This window comes from Tenrec ecaudatus, chromosome 11 (assembly GCF_050624435.1).
Source record: "Tenrec ecaudatus isolate mTenEca1 chromosome 11, mTenEca1.hap1, whole genome shotgun sequence".
Classification (NCBI taxonomy): Eukaryota; Metazoa; Chordata; class Mammalia; order Afrosoricida; family Tenrecidae; genus Tenrec; species Tenrec ecaudatus.
This window is the reverse complement of record NC_134540.1, coordinates 41976887-41990474: the sequence shown is the minus strand read 5'-3', so window position 1 is coordinate 41990474 and position 13588 is coordinate 41976887. Positions and strand designations below refer to the sequence as shown.

General features: G+C 37.4%; 1 non-coding gene across 1 annotated transcript; it reads right to left on the bottom strand.

Moving 5' to 3' along the window:
* Positions 1-5388: 5388 nt before the first annotated feature.
* On the bottom strand, positions 5389-5518 carry LOC142462050 (small nucleolar RNA SNORA38). Its single transcript, XR_012787196.1, has one exon. It is a non-coding gene; the product is annotated as a small nucleolar RNA SNORA38 (small nucleolar RNA).
* Positions 5519-13588: the final 8070 nt, after the last annotated feature.

The window sequence follows — 13588 nt, the reverse complement described above, 5'->3', positions numbered from 1 at the left end:
ATTTTGATTTTGTTTTTCCCATGGTCTTCCCTGATTTATAAGGGGATCAATTTAAGATAAGACACTATGCATAATGTCTTATAATTTATACGTCCTTTAAATGTAATATAATAAGTATTGTCAGTAGATCATTGAATAAACAAAAGGGCAGAGATCAAGTATTATTTAAGAGGTTTATTGGGTTCAAACCTAGTCTTAGTCCTGGGGGACCACACCAGACTGTTGAGTGCCAGGTGTGGACCCCGAGTTTCAACTGGGGACAAACTTTTATAGGCATACAGTTAATTGGGTAACACAGAAAGAATGCGGAGCTTTGCATTACCTTTTAGTTTGCACCAGCATGTGTTCTTTCTAAGAAGCTACAGAGTTCAGAAGTGGAGCATTTTTCAGTTATGCTGGTACCTTTACTCAAGCTTGGAAGCATGCTGTTTTCTTCTGTTCCTATTGAAAACCTAGAACCATTCCAACTTCCTTATCACCCAGAACAACTTTCTGGGTTTCAACTTCCCTATCCCAATCCCCCATCACAATAAGAAGGAAAAAACACATGTAACTTTTAAAAGTTGATTATTATCTTATACAGTTGACTGTTGAACATCGAGGGTTACGGGAGCCAAGTCCTGTGCAGCTGAAAATTTTATATGATTTTAATTCACTAAAACCCTAACTATTAAGAGTCAACTGCCATGAGAGATAGACAGCAGAAAAGTGGGTGAAGGGAGACATCGGACAGTGCAAGATATGGCAAAATAATAATTTATAAATTATCTAGGGTTCATGAGGGAGGGGGAACTGGGAGGAGGAGAAAAATGAGGAGCTAATGCCAGGGGCTTAAGTGGAGAGCAATTGTTTTGAGAATGATGAGGGCAATGAATGTACAAATGTGCTTGATACAATTGATGTATGTAAAGATTGTGATAGAGTTATATGAGCCCCCAATAAAATGATTTTTTTAAAAAGAGGGTCAACTTTAACTGTGGGAAACAGAACCTGGAAGAGAGTGTATGAGGGCAAACTCTCAATGTTACAGAGTTAAGGAGTCTGGGAGGGCAGGACACCCATGCAGGGAACCTGCACATTCATGGTTGGAGGTGTGTCCCACTCCCACTCTCCTAAGTAAGAGTCATTCCCATTTGCCCCCCCAATAATAATGCCAAAGTTAAGATACTGCTTGCAAACACAGGTCTGCTCGCTGTGCTCTGGGAGGTGAGTTGCTTTAAGGCGATCTTACTGAAAGTTGTCTGCCGTCAAAGGCAACTAGACCCTATGGTCTGTCCCTCCCTAAGTGCCGCCCAATGTCTTCTGACAAGGGTAATGGAATGTTCCCCTGGAGGAGAGCTCAAAGACACCTAATGCCAAGCCAACTCAGAGACAAACAAGGTTAGGCTGCTATCTGGACTCTAGAACCTGCCCACCTTCTTACATATATACCTTTCTGTTACATGCACGACCCTAATACAACCCCTTCCTATTGTGTGTACACCCCTAGGTCATCCCGCTCCTGTTTCATCTATGCCTTTAGTTGAATTCCTTCCTGTTACATGTGAGATTACCATTGTTTATTTGCCCGAGAGAGATTATATATGTCTATGAGTCGATAAAGTAGGAGATCATTCAGGTTCCAGTCATGATGGAAGAGGTGATATCTTGTCTGATGTCTCTTTACCCCTCAATTACACAACCACCCCTTGACCCATTCATTTATGGGGAGACTGGTTCACCACAGTTAACCAGGAACCTTAACTATAATATAAACAGACAATTAACACATTTATAAAGTTTTATATGCTGTACCTACATAGAGATTGATTTTCAATGTAAAGTAAAAGTTGTTTTTTTTTTAACAAATAGTACAAGGTTGTCATGTCTAATGTCATAACTGCAGTAACTACTTCAGAAATGTCTTTTTAATTTATTTCATTATGGTTTTTATTATACATCACTTTATTTTCAAGTGACAAAAATATCAGATGGATACCTCAAACAATTGTAAATATAAATTATCCAAATTGTATTGTATTGTCAAGATTTTCTCTGCTCCATAGGAGCACTTCCAGCCTTACTTGTAGTTAGGTAGCATCATGTCAATTCCAACCGATGCCTGTACTATGCACAACAGAACCAAACACTAACGGGTCCCTCACCATCCTTACAATGGTTCTTATGCTTGAACCCACCGTGAAGCCAGGGTGTCAATCAGTCTCCCTGAGCACCTTCCTCTCCCGCATTTCCCTTCTACTTTATCAAGCATGCTGTCTGTCTCTAAAGACTGGTCTCTTCTGATAACATTCCCAAAGTATGTAAGAATATCTTTGCCTGTAAGAGCACTTTGGCCATACTTCTTTCAACACAGATCAGTTTGTCCTTCTACAGTCCATGGTGTCTTCAATATTCTTCAGCACCATCAATCAATCACAACGATTCTCCTTCAGTCTTTCTTATTCAATGCCCAACTGTCACATACATGTGAGGCAATTTAAAGTACCATGGCTTAGGTCAGATGCAACTCAGTACTCAAAGTAACCTCCTTGGTTTTCAATATGCTAAGGAGTTCTTGTGCAGCAGATTTACACAGTGAGATACATCTTTTGATCTCTTGACTACCTCTTCCATGAGCACTGATTATGGGTCCTAGTAAAACAAAATCTATGACAACTTCCATGTTTTCTCTATTTATCATAATATTACCTATTGATGAGGATTTTGGTCTGTACAGTGAGTTCTCATCCATAGTGAAGGCTGAAATTGTTGATTGTCATCAGCAAGTGCCTCAAGTCCTACTCACATATGACATGCAATGTTGTGTCCTGTGCATATCTCAGGGTGTTAGTAAACCTTCCTCCCATGCTGATTCCCCATTCTTCTTCATAAGAACCAGCTTCTCTGATGATTTGCTCAGCATACCAGTTTGGTAAATATGGTGAGGGGATAAAAGCCCATTGCACACTCTCCTGATTTGAAACTGCGCAATATTCCTTTGTTCTGTTTGCATAACTGCCTCTCACCCATGTACCACAGGCGCACAAGTAAGTGTTTTGAATTCCAATTCTTCTCAAAGGAATCCCTAATTTTTTATGTTGCACACAATCAAATTCCTTGGCATAATCAATAAAACAAAGCAAACATCGTTTTGATATTCTCTATGTTCAGTTAAAACCCACCTGACATCAGTAGTGATGCTACTTGTTGCTTGTCCCCTCCTGAATCAGCCTGGACCTCCGAAAGTTCCCTGTCGACAAACTACTGCAACCATTGTTGGACAATTTTCAGTGCAATTTTACTTGAGTGTGAAATTAATGATATTACTCTAGGTTGGCCTTTTCCTTTGGGGGCCAGGAAGTGACTCCCTCTGCACTGCCTCATAGCCTGATGAACTCTGTGTGGGCCTTCCCTTCTACCTCCCGGCCTCCTCACCTCGAACTTGACCGAGGCCTGGCTCCTTTATGCTGTGGCTCCCATGCTTCAGACTCTGCTAGCTCTGGTCTTGGCCTCTGTGACTTCAGAAGGATATTTGATATGCTGAACTGATGACGTTTCTTCAGATGATGCTGAGATTTCTCTGCGTTCCTGCTTTTGAGAGGGCTCATTCTTTTAAGGAAGTGAGTTTGTTGGCTTCCAGGAGTTCATAGCTCCAAGGAAACACAATGGGATGCCTTGAGGCTCACCTTGCACTAAAGGGGAGACTTGGAGTAGACCCCACTTCAATCCTGTAGCAGAGAACTTCCTCCCTAATGGGATTATAGCCACATGCATAGAGGCTAGAATTTGTGATGCAGCACAGAGGTATTATTGTTAGAAAGGACATGTTACTAATTGATTTTATATCAACACTGTTCAATAATACAGTAGTTTCTGAGTGCAATCTCGTTGTCCCCTTGCTAGTATGAGGACTAACTCATGCTAAACATTAAAACGGCATGGCTTTAAATTATTCAAATCTAGAGAATAAGTGGGGAACCCATTGCATTTGGTAACAAGATGAATTTTTCACATAGAAATGATTCATATCTCATGGAATTTCAATAAAAATCTACATATAAGTGGATTCGCACAGTTCAAACACGTTTTGTCCAAGGGTCAACTGTATTAACTTTATTACAAATATAGAAGCTGTCTTCTTCCAGCTGACTAGACATCAGTAATCAACTTGCTGTCCAGACCAGTTTAGAGGTAGAAATATCTGGTTTTAATGTATGATTTTGAGTGCTCTTTCCTTTCTGTTTTCCTGAGTTGTAGATACGGGAGTACTACGCGGCGGTGACGTGAAATTACTTGGTATGGCTCTTTGATCCATAATCCTTGTAACTTTCATCAAATGCCCTTCTGGAAGCACTCACATGAGTTGTAGAAGACCCTACTGAGGGGCTCTACCTACTTCTTTGGGTCTAAGTCAGCCATTACTGAAGCAGGAAGAAAGTGAACCCCAGAACTATGAAGAAGGAAGATTTAGAAGCACAGTGTGTCTGAGGTCTCTGTGGAACAGCTGGTAGTGGGACAGTTAGACAGGCAGAGCAGACAGACAGTACTTAAATGGTGATGCAGAGCCACGGAGTAAACAATTGCCTTCCGGGGCTACAGAGAAGTACAGCAGATTCCCTAGAGCAGGGGCTGCCTTGCAGGGTGGTGTGCTTTTTGAGCACTTATTAGTGCTGGAAGAATATTGTAGCACGTGTTTGCGCTGTAGGGGCCATGTGGCCGAGAGGCTGAGTACCACAGAACGATGGTCCTGCCAGCAGAGCCTCGGCTGGAAGAGGCTAGAGGAGGCACGACTTATCATTGTCATGTTTTCTGATCCTGACTTGTCGTCAATTGTTAACATCCCTAAGAAGGCCCCACGATTGTGACCTTTGTCTCTGATTTCGTTGTGGCCTCTGAAAGGAATTATTGAACTCGGCACACCTAGATACAGCCCTCAGAGGAATGGCCAGTGTTCTAATGGGGGCAAGATGTAGGAAAATAGAGGTATTTCTGACCTTGGTGCCATTGAAATCAGTTTTGGGTCGGTGTGGGGAAGAGTCTTCCACATTGTGTGTCCAAAGGAAGTGAGCCATGGTCTCCTTGAAACTCTTCATTTGTATACATTAAAAGAAGCTTTAATGGTGTAAGTACTCAACTGCCACCTAAAAGAAGAGTTGAACTCCTCAGACACTCTTCAGAAGAAAGATCTAGCAATCTGCCTCGATAAACTTGTGCAGCCTTAGAAACCCTCTGTGACAGTTCTACCCAGTATAAGGTCACAGTAGATTAGCTGGATTGTAGTGAGTTGGGGTTGATGCTTACACAGCTGCCAATTTTTTAAAACTGTTGTTTGCAAGTCAATCTTGACAGAAAGTGACACCTATGAGGGGCCATCCAAAGAAAACTGGAATTTTTTTTCTTTTTTTTTTTCAGTGTGGGATGGGGCGCTGGAGCCTGCGAGGAGCAAGCTGGTCCCAAACTTCTCCAAATCCACATTTCTTTGCCTCCAATTATTACGTGTCCAAGGACAGGGAACCACAGACACGCCTTTGTAAGAGGATGGAATTTTTTTTCAAAGCTAATTTTCAATTTTTTTTAACAAAACAGCCTATCACCTTGAAAGTATTCTCCATTCTACTTACCATATATACTTGTGTACAAGCCGAGTTTTTTTTATCACACTTTTATGGTAAAATTAGGTGCCTTGGCTGATATTTGGTTGGCTTATACTCGAGTATATACAGTAATATAATTTTCAAATCTGTGATTCCATTCTTAAAAACAATTTTCAAATCATCTGTTTGGATGGCTGACAGCACCTCTCTCAAAGTTTTCTTCACCTCTTCTACATTGTCAAACTGCTGCCTTTTCACATCCATCTTCATTTATAGAGACAAAGAGAAATCACACAGAGCAAAGTCAGGTGAGTAACATGTGTGGGGCAAGACAGGCATGCTGTTTTTGCCAAAAACTGGAGCACCGAGAAGGCTGTGCGAGCAGGTGCATTGTCATGGTGGCAACACCAGTCCCCTGTCTACCACAAATCAGGCCTTTCTTGTTGCACACTGAAATCTTTCCAGAAACTCTACATAGAAATCTTGATTAACAGTCTGTCACGGTGGAACAAACTTCAAATGCTCTACAATACAATATTATTGTCCGTTTGGAAGGTTGGCGGATGTTGAGAATGAGGTTTATTATAAATTGACATTTCACTTTTCTCAAGCAAAATTACCACTCATACACTTGAGTTTTTCACATAGCTGTCTTTGTAAGTTCTGTTCAATATCACAACAGTTTCTGCAGCATTATACCAGAGCAGGAAACAAAATTTCAGAAGCTCAAGTTGTGGTCTTAAATTGGTTATTACAAAAAATGAGGTTCAAGTCAAAAGCTCCTCCCAGTACAATTCTGGTTTTGGGGGGTAACCCCTCTTATACTTAATTAAATTCATTTATGGAGCTTCTTAAAATTTATTTTACCAAAATATGCTGTAGAGTTTTACATATTTTGAACAGTTGAACGATTGCAATGATGTGATACTCCTTGCAGGCAGTCAATGTGAATACAAAAAACGTCGTCAGAAAATGATTATGTATATTGTTGTCAATAAAATCAACTTACTCCATATTTTCTTTAACTTTGAGAAGACTTTGGAATTTCTTTATATAGCCACATTATAAAAATTAAGAACCTAATGTGAGGAAAGCATTAATTGCTTTAGCTGTGTGCTTTAAAGCAACGCTGGTTTATGATAACTGGACAGACAATAACTTTATCTAATTAATATCATAGTCCCTAGAATAAGTTAATCTTCGATGAGTCATATGGGGCTTATGAATAACATATTTTAGTATAAAGTGAGTCAACATATTACATTACAAACTAATTAATTATAAAGTTAAGAATAATTTTTATACTATACAAATTATTAGTTATTTTACCTTGATTTACAGACTGCTTATAGTGTAAGCTAAATGTATATCACTGAACTATACTTAATGAATGAAAATTTAAATTTGTGAACACCCAGAATATATAAGGGCCTCAAAAAGCTCTATATTTAAATATATTTTATAAATATCCCTTCACAAATTTTATATGGGACAAAAACAAGATGTATTCAAAACTACTTATCTGGTTGCGAGAGATCATTAGCACAGGGCCATAATGGTGTCCAAATACTTCATAGGCATGTCACCAAATCACATAGCACAGGGGAAAAATTCATGGACTCAGGTTTGATGACAGTTAATTCATCATAGCTACAAGAAGGAACTAAGGTAGCCAGAAAGGTCCAGGATTGGTATATGTACACAGGATTCGTTCAGATACCTTCTGACTATTATTGTTGGGGTCTAACTCATAACGACACATTGCTGGTACCGAACTTTCCTTCAAGGACGCAGGCAAGACTGCGAGTCAGATTGCCCCTCACCGTGGTGGCTAGGGCAATGGTACTAATCCACTCTCAGTCACACTCTACCTAAGGATAATCATTTTTACATTGCTGCTCAATGATCAGAAATAACTCAATAGACTTGCAGCAGGTCTCAACCTTTGGGTCGCGACCCCTTTGGGGGTCGAATGAAACTTTCACAGAGTTCACCTGATTCAAAACAGTAGCAAAATTACAGTTATGAAGGAGCATCAAAAATAGTTTTATGGTTGGGAAGGTCACAACAACATGAGGAACTATATTAAAGGGTCACAGCATTAGGAAGGTTGAGAACCACTGCAATAGAGGCTGAGTTTATGTGGAGACTCAAAATTAATTTACGACTCTCTTGTAAACCATAACTTTCCACAAACCAAGTGCTCAGAATTTAAGTTCTAACACATGCAAACACATATGGGCTCTGTAAATACAGAAGTATTTGTATTTATTTTTAGAGGTACAAATCATGTAATATGTTGCAGTTTTTAAAATGTGATGTGGTGCTAGAAAATGCATTGTTAATTTATAGCAATTAAAAGAAAAAGGCAAAAATCTTTGCACTTTTAATTGTTGAAGCATCTTACAAATTGCTGAAATACCTATACAAATGCTTGCTTACTCCCTTCTTGAATAAAACATACTAATTTAATGATCACCTACTTTGAAGACTAAATGTTTAAGGTAAAAAATATATTTTATCAAATAATCAGGGACTCCAAAAAGTTTTGAGGTTTTAAAATGAAAAGATAATAGAAGTTTTCCATTGACTTTTTGAAGCCCTCACAGACTCTGACCATATTGTATGGCCATTTTAAAATCATGGTTTAAATTGCTTAAAAATTATAATCGTATCAACCACAAAGTTGTGCTGAGATTTCATGTAAGTGTACTTATGTCTGTATTACTCTTAATTTCATGTACAAATATCTACAACCACAAGGGAAAATTAGTAAGAATTCATTTTCTATCAATTCCAGGAACATATCATAATAAGCACACTGATTTGAAATAAATTATGATAAATGGAAATAATTTATAAAGCAAATTTGTGACTTGTCTGCAATTATATGTGATGAGGTTATGACCCTCGACCAAATTTAATATTCACAAAATTAGTCAGTTACACTGCTCTGCAAGCATGCTCTTTATTGAGAAGAAATACTTCTTCATCATATCAGTGATATAATTTCAAAGTAATTTATTCAAAGAAACATATTTATTGAGCTTGTTCTTTATGACATGCTCATAGCTGGGAAGTGAAAACGCATAAAGAATATGTTAGCTGATATCTATATATATATAAAAGTGTACTTCATAGGGTTTTCAAAGTTTAACTTTTGGAACTAGATTGTCAGACCTTTCTTTTGAGACCCCTCTGAGTGGACTTGAACTTCCAGCATTAGGTTAGCAACTCAGCCTATTAGCCATATCCACAACTCAGGGACTTACCATCTTGAGTGAGAGAAGCTAGCAGTTACATAAGCACTACTTCCCCCACCTCCAGGGCCAACCCCACGAACAAAAACCCCTCACAGCCACCATTTTTTTTTTACTCTTAGTGACCCTGTGTAACGTTTCCAAGCTTTTAAATCGTGAAGAGTAGAATCTCATCTTTCACTTAAGTAACTTCAGGGGGTGAACCATTAACTGTATCATTAATTAGCAGTCCCACTTCTGCTGGACAACACCAACAGTGCTTCTTCAGTACACACCAATGTATTGCTAAACAAGGGTGTAGACAAAATATCTATCGCCAGAAGAAGCCATAACAGTACTTAGTGTGTAGCCTTGTAGACCAGAACACTAGTTTAAACCAGATAAAACGTGCACTCCGCAGCTCTCCCTAGGTATGACCATTCCTTGTGTTCTTACCACTTAGAGGTTGACTGTTCGTTAACATTTATCCTCTAACTTGCTATATCATCTGGATTTTGTTACTTCTCTGGTACCCGATGACCAAGGAAACTAAGACCCGCTGTCCTAGATTAATTACTCAGCTGTTAATGACCTTCCTCAAACAATTATACATCATCTATGAAATTCCTCAGACCTTTGAAAAGTTCATTGACGTCAGTGCTTGCAGTGTTATACATTGGGGATGTATTTTATTTAAATTATTTATCATAAAAGGGCAAAGGTGTAAGGAGTTCACAACTCCTCTTTGATTCAGCATGTCAATTTCCTTGTTATATTCAGGGGAAATCCACATTTTGCTTTTCACTCTTGTGCATTTGTGAGGAGAACAACATATTTGGGATTTGTCTTTAATCATCATAGTCTTTGAACTCTTCTTTTTCTTCTCATAGATAATTAGTGAAATCAATTATGTCAAACATTTTCGGCACTGTCTTCTTGTTCTAGTTAAGCATATGTTATGAAATTTTAATCAGACTATTTTATTGATTCAATGTTTTTATTATTAATTTAGTAGAAAACATCTCTAAAGAGTAGCAAATAGTAAATGCTGTTGTCATTAACATTTATGTTTTGGAAGTTATATTCTTAAAGAAGGATGGAAGACAATTAGATTTGGAATTGTAAAGAACAAAAGGGCACAATATTACTATCAGCAGAGGATATATGTTTACCCTACTGTCTCTCTGATTTAGCCCTGAAATCTTTGACGGCTGGTCGTTGAGTCCCCTAGAGCCTATACCAGTTACTGACATGCAATAGCCAATCAGTAAACCGTTACTGAGTGAGCCTTCACTCTGGATTGTACCTGCTTTGAATTGTCTTCTTGACTACTCTTGCCCATGCTGGTGTTAGTTAGCCTTATAAAGTTCAAATATCTTAGACTGTCCAGAGGAGTTTCCCTAGCGTAGTTCCTGATTTTATTCGGCAAACATTTGTGAAGCTTAAAGGTTGTACACCAAAACAGAGGAGGGACAAAAACACCATGACTTCTTTTATAGAGAGTTTATTCTTTTGTTGAAGCATGGCAGCAGTGAGCAAAGTTTCAGGCTCCCTTACTGCAGTCCCCTGGAATGTATTTCAATCAAGCAATATGGTTCCTGAACTGGTGGTGAAGACCCAATATGTAATATATTTTATGAAACTGAAAAAAAAACCCCATATCAATAAGAAATTGGATACAGCTCATTTGTTAGTTTCTAAACTACAGAAACACATTTAAAATTTGTAAATGCATAAACATGTTTAAACCCACCAGGCAAATTGAATATAAGTTGGCTTTGTAACAGTAGATGAAACTAAAAAAATCAAAATCTAGAAAAGCTCTTTTACGCCAGACAGATTGCATTTGTGTTCCTATGTAAACTCCTGATTTTGAAAACAGGAAGTGAGCCACTTTACTCTTACAGAGGAATGCTTGAGAACACATTCTGGCAACAAGGACTACTTGCAACCGCCATTAAGACAGTCCTCTACTAGGGAGGCTTATGTTCAAGAAGCATTTTTTTATTTTCTCCCTGAAAAGAAATGTCAAATTAAACTAAGGAAATATTTTGATTTTTACCTTGTCATCTTGTCATTGACAGCTTAAGTGAACAATCTTCGGTGTTTCTGGCATTTAATATCAATGTATTTGAGAGAAAATAAACTTAGCTTGCAGACTGCAGATGTCTAAGTTATCTCTCAATCGTGGGTAGGTATTGACCTTGTAGTGGGACAAACTTACTATAGTGATGTGATTTTCTAATAACAACATTATAAATACTGCTACTTTATTCATATTTCTATTTGTGTCTGTGTGTTTAACAACATGCACACAGGTAGCAACAAGGCTTGCGCTCACAAATAAAACTTGCAAATGAATGAAACTATTGGTAATCTAGTTTTATTATCTATGAATGATCAATTATATAAAACCTAGCTTGTTTACAGATTTGTTGTCAAGATCAAATATGTGAATATATTTGGAACATTTTAAGTAACCTTTGTTTATGCATATTTTATAACACTTTATAAATACATTACTTTGAAAATATCTCAGCATATCATTCTACACACACCCCATTAATGCTGCTGAGAATATTTCTACATCACGTCATTTAGATTGTTATGATCCTTAAGTACTTTCCACAAAAAAGTCTCTGAGTTTACTGTACCCATCGTTCAATATTCTAGAACCAGAATATGAGCTTTCTTTACCAGAAACTGTTATTAGAATTAAGAAACTTTCCGTCTCTAACTGTACCTTCATTTGTTTCTTATTGATGCCCTTCCAGAACCTTAATTCAACAATTCAGCATTCTCCATGGAAAATATGTAATTTTAAAGGTTTGACCAGAAAGTGATATTTCACCCTCAAAGACATTGTACCATTATGTCACATAATATGATATAATGATCTGATGTTTTGCAAATGGATTTCTAATCTCAAAGGGGACAACTTTTAAATGAGTAGATTATGAATAAACTAATTGATTCATGGCTAGAGGTTTCTCTTCTTGAAAAAAATTATTTTTATCTTTTTACCTGTAGAGATTATGCTTCTTGTTTTTGAAATAACTTCAAATATTCCAGAAATATACCTTTATATTTAAACAACATATTTGGTAAACACATGAACATTTGTCTTTTCCTTATTGAATATATTTTATTTTAAGACTGTGTACTTAGAAAAGAAAGATTTAGTACTTTGGCAAAAGCTTCAGATCTTATGTACCAATATATGATGAGATATAAATTGTTATAAAAGTCATTGTGTATTTTGACAAATAATGTCTTAAAATTCTGGTTTGATTTAAACAGGGTTGAGTGATATGGTAGGTCCATATGAAAGAAGGTTTTTCAAGTGTACAAAAAATATGGATTATTTAATCTTATTTTTCAATCACTGCACAATTTCACAGAATGATTTCAAGTTATCACTAAGAAAGTTTCAATTTCTATAGATACACATGATTTATATTGTCAAAAAAAGCTGGAAATCTTTGGTAGAACAGTCTTCAAAGTTTATGTCTGTGTTTTTAAGATGACCTCATTGACTAACAGAAAACTTCCATTCTAAATCTAAGACATGGAACTCAGAAGAAGAAAAGACTTACATATATTCAGATTCTCAGCATTTTAATTCCACACTTGTATTATTCTGGGTACAGTAGAGAAACAAAATTCATAGACACTCATATTAATGAGTTTTATATAAAGGGTAAGTGTACATTAAGAAAGCATTCCAACCAAGTCCAGTCCAAGCCCATAAGTCCGACATTAGTCCCTATGTATGACATTGATTTACAAAGTCCTCCTCAAACTCACAAAACACATGCAATGACGCTGACTGCAGGAGGAAACCTAATCAGTGAGTGTGTGAGCATCTCAACTCTGGCAGGGGTCTCCACACAGGTGCACAAGCTCCAAGGGCTGCATCGGGATAGGTCCATGTGGTTTCTCCTCTGGGATGTCTCGCAGGAAGTGAGCCTTGGCACCTGAAGCAGAGAACTGGCTAAGGCAGCTGCACTCTAGTCCAACCATCAGAGAGTAAAAGACCAAAAAGGTGAGGCGTGAGGAGCCATTTATCCCTCTGCCCTTCAACTAATACTACATGTGTTCATTGTCTAGACCCCGTAGTTTGTCTTAAATTTTTTGTCTAATTTTTCTCATGCATCCTCAGGTGATAACTACCAAATAAAAGATGATAAAATGTGCTCCTATTAGATGTTTCAAATCTACTAAAATAGCTTTGCAGACTTATTTAAACAGTTGTTTTAAACGAATATAATAATGCATAGAATTCATAGCATTTTCAAACTTATCAATAAAATATACTACAATGCAAAAGTATTGCCCGAATCACTTGAATATTAGTTGCTAACATAGTCTAACATTACCACTGATAAGTTGTGAATACTTCCTACAAATAAGACATTTAATGCATAATTAAAATACCCCCCCACCAAAGAAAGAAACACACAGCCATTGAGTTGATTCTGATTCATGGTGACCTTATAGGTCAAACTAGAAGTTCTTAGCATTTATGAGGGTGTAAATATATATAGAAATAGACAGCCTTGTCCTCCCATAGAGCAGCTGGTGGATTTGAACTTCTGAACTTTCAGTTGGACTCCCATTGATTAACTAGTGTAGCAGGAGCTCCTTAAACCAAAAGTTAAAGATTACAGCAGGAAGTCAACCTTTGTACATCATCCCACTTTAATGTTAAAACAATAAGGAAATTTGCCAAATATCTCAATAATGACCCATAAAGCATAATAACCAGATTTGAAT